The sequence below is a fragment of the Anarrhichthys ocellatus genome, unplaced genomic scaffold (assembly GCF_004355925.1).
Source record: "Anarrhichthys ocellatus isolate YVR2014 unplaced genomic scaffold, GSC_Weel_1.0 scaffold47, whole genome shotgun sequence".
Lineage (NCBI taxonomy): Eukaryota > Metazoa > Chordata > Actinopteri > Perciformes > Anarhichadidae > Anarrhichthys > Anarrhichthys ocellatus.
This window is the reverse complement of record NW_022280077.1, coordinates 124,912-129,336: the sequence shown is the minus strand read 5'-3', so window position 1 is coordinate 129,336 and position 4,425 is coordinate 124,912.

Sequence of the window (4,425 nt, the reverse complement as noted above, 5' to 3'; positions counted from 1 at the left end):
ATGAAGTGCCATCTTTAGGTTTTACTCACCGTCGGTTAAGACCTCGACCTCTTTGGCAGTGAAATCAAATCAAACGTGTTTACAGTGTCAGTTTTGGAAGTGAAGTCGTTAACATCATCTCCCTCTAGTGTCACAAAACTTTGTCCAGGGAATAGTATCAAAAAGTAAGAGGACAAAAAAAAAAAGTATTAAAAAAAAACAAGGAAGTCAAGGTTTCAGCACAGAGGAAGTGTTTTCCCGTAGCATCCAGAAGAAAGGGTGTCTCCAGCCTCACAGTTTATAAAAAAAAAAAAAAAAAAGAATCCCTCCTCAATGAAACGGTAAAAAGCCAGTAACATGAACTGTAACAGCTGCTGAGAGCAGATACAGGAAGCAGGGTCCCCCCCCTTCATTCAGTCCATCCACTCCACAGAGCACTCAAGTCCAGTACTTTTTTTGTTTTGGTCCTCCTTGTTTGAGAATGTCAGACGGAGAAATTCACTTCTCAGCTGAGGATCACCTCCCAGAAGCAGCTTTGACCCGCACGATTACAGATGGCAGCAGGGAGAGAGATCTGGACATGGCTGATGCATCCGAAGTGGCGTGGAAAGCTCACCTTGTTTGGCTCAGCCACCCCACCGTGTCTCCGGGCGGTGAAAGCCCTCCTGTCAGTTTTATACCACCGCAGACCCCCCCCCTCCTCCTCCTCGCCTGCTAGACACATTGACTGATTTGCTCTGCTCCATCTCTGCACTTGACCAATCCACTCCATCAGCTCCACTGGCGCTCTCAACTCCACACAGATTTGCACCACGCAACCTATTCCACTTTTAAGATGCTCTCGCTCACTTGCCTCCTCCCTCCCTCCCTCCCACCCACCGGCTGCCACACACCAGTCACCTGCGGACTTAGAAGTACTCAAAGCCATTTACCAATCTCCCGCCCTCCTCGCCTCATTCGTATCTTGTCCATCTCTCCTCCTATGCCCGTCATTTCTCACCACCAACTCCCACTCAGTTTTCACTCCTACCCACTTCTGGTCCTTTCACATCCTCTAATGAGTCCTCAGCCTCTACCCAACCATTACCAATTTTCTCTGACCCACTATTTGCTATTAGCCCCTAGTCGTCCTCCTCCTCCCCTTCATCCCTCCACTCTCCATCCTTGTCTCTGCCTATCCTCCTTATATATCGTCAGCCTTCGCTTTGCCTTCTCCCCATCTCCAGCAGCATGAATATATTATTATCTACACAATGGGGCCCTGCTTATTGTTTATGAATTACCAGCCTTGCGGCCAAACAAAGCCTATTTTCATAAGAAACCTCCATTTCATTTCAGCTCCAATTAGATTGGGGGGCTAAAGAATAGGAGTCCTCAGGCCTCAGCCCCTAAGGATGGCAGGTCCATTCAGCTTCATTCAATGGGGCCTTATTGCTTTCCCATACAAAAGAGCACGTGGACGGGCTTTCAGACTGAAACACCAACCAAAAATGACTGGGAGACAGTACTGTACAATAACAAATCTTTAAAGAAAAGACACTGAGTGCTTATCCTCCCATCCATCAATTCATCCCTCACTCCTCGCTTTCTTCTTCTCCTCTGTTCCTACATTGTAAGACCTGGACATTAATGACAGACAGTTGAAAGAGGAAGGGAGTGAAAGAAAGAGAAGAAGAAAGCGGCGGAGCAGCTCAGTTTTTCACAATACATGTCAAGCCTAAATGATCACAGGCTGCTGAATAGACAGATGGAAGGGAAAAGAGGTGAGTCGTATGTATGTGTGAGTGAGTGTGTGTGTGTGTGTACAGCTGATTGATTCTCTGCTTTGAAAAGAGAGAGAAAGGAGTGAACTAAAGAGAGAAGACGACCTTGATGCTTTTTTTTCTGAGCTCCACAATAGTCGGGGAGTCTGAGCCGTATTGTGGAGCACCCACGGTGACAAGCTGTCACTCTCCGTCCTGGTTCAGAAGAAAGAGGTAGAGAAAGTGAAGAGAGGGGGGGGGGGGGCAGAACCCCGATAATAAACGTCCACCTCTTCAGTTCAAAAGTTTCTCACCATTCGGACCCTTGACGGGAAGAAGAACGCTGTCCAGTTTGTCGATAGAGCTATGTGCACTAATGTGCCTCCACCTGGGAAGAAGAGAACGTCTAGAAGCTGAGGGAGCCAGGTTAACTTCCCAGTAGCAAGGCGGTGGCTCTTTCCGTGCTCCGGTTTCATTTTACCGGGGGGGCCGAGTGGCTGTCGGCCAGCCAAACACTACGAGAGAGTCGGGCCAACGAGGTCAGAGCACGACAGTGCTGGCATGGCTTTATCTGAGGAGATCTGCCTCACACAATGAGTGGGAATTGTGCCCTTTGTTTACCATGAAGTAATATTCAACGTGAAAACAAAAGGAAACTGTTTTCATCACCAATGAATGGACAAGGTGAGAGTCACATCTGTGCCATCATCCCACAGCAGCAGAATGGGATCATCTCGTCCGATTATCAGGGTGCACAAGGCTGGACATTTCAAAAAGAGGCGGCACGCACACAATGAATGATATTTTTGTCAAGTCAACGACAAGATGCAACCAATATCATTGCCATTGCAAACCTGTTCAATCCAAGCACAATAGTACCACACACACATGAGTAATGACCTCATATCCATGAGCAATGATACATAAATAACAACATGCACAAGTCCAGATCAATCATGCAACACACATTACTGACAGAAGATACAAATCATCTGCACCGACCGGGGCAGAGCTGCACACACATTTAGAATAATTAGATTTCAATATTTATTTTATCATTCACTGCAGCATTAGAAAGGCTGATGGTTATGTATCAGTTTTAAGACACCCCCACTCCCCATAACAAACTTGAAATGTTGTAGCTGCTGGGGCAGCGAAGCCTCTTAATTTACTGGTATTGCCAAGTACAAAAAAAAAACGGCAACTGATCTCCAGTATCTGTTCACATACCTGGCTCGGTCCTCGGTGAAGTGAAGCAGACATTTGACATGAAAGTGGAGTGGGAGTAGGTGCTGCTGAATCTACCAAGAGAGAGGAACACTCTTCTTTAGGCTTACACTAAGCAAACATGAGACCGGAAATACTAGCAACAAACAGCACGGAATGAACACACTTGTTATCAGACGAGCTGAAATGCTACTTGGGCAGCAGCAGCAGTAGTGTTTGAAAAGTTAGCAAATAACGTTTAACGAGTGCAGTGGCAACATGGCGGACGGAAAGTGGATTAAAACCAAACAGACCGCCTTTTTTGCAAAGGGTGCGTTGGATACCTGTGGCAGTGTATCACGGGTGGGCGGAGTTGCACAGCGAGTTCACAACCTGCTGTGCGACACCAAAAGTTTGGTAAAAGAAATAAGAAGACACCACGAATATAGCTGTAATAATTTTGTTTTCAGGACAAGCCCTTTACCATTTGAAATAACTTCTACTTTACCTGAGCAGTGAAGGATGAAATGGCTGGTTTCCTCACCAGTGATAGGACTCTGGAATCCCCTCTTAACCCTCGTTGCTTACTGTCGCACACTTTTACTTTTAGTACTGCAGCTGCTATGACACAGTACATATTGATATGCATTAAATTGGGACATATTACTTCATCATGCCAAGCCATATGGCATTAACTTCCATTTGAAGTTGCTCTTACTCTGTTGATTACAGTAAGCAATATACTGTATGATAAGTATTAGTTATAATTAGACTGACTTTTGACTTTCTTTGTATAATATAGAATCATTGTTAGCTGGCCAGCCAACTGGTTGTTTGTTTGTCCTGATTGCATATGGGAGCAGTTTTCCAGTTCTGTCTCTTGCTTTACATAGGTTCACACTAGCTAGTCATTTCTGCTATAATCTGCTAATCTTTTTTCTAATAAATTGTTCATTTTAGACTAAAATTAAGTTAAGATCTTTTAACATGTAGGACAGTATTTTTGTATCAATTTGTTTTTTTTATACTTTATATACTACAGTAGTACTTTTTTCATTTGAACAGTGTCCATAAAAGATGGAAAAATATTTCCACAGTGATTTAGTAATGTAAAGACAATATAATATAAATAACACCAGAAAATTATAACAATGGGGTCAATACTTTTCAAAGGCATGTATAACCAAATCTCAGGTGGGATTTATATCTCTCATTATTCATTACACCCGGTACTACGCCACATGGTTCCACACCTATTGGGACCCCCAATGGGACCCAGGGTAAATCTGAGAGGTCACGAGATGCTGATGAGATCCTAAAAGGAGGGACAGAAAATCTGATACACAAAATGTGTTTTTAGTTGTTTTTTAAAGGGCAACAAGCCAAAAAGCTTTGGAACCACGGCACTAAGCCAACTAGTTTGTGTGGACTGGTCTTTGGTTTTCTATTCATCAATTAGTTTGATTGAACACAACTTCTTTAGCTCCACAGAAGTACA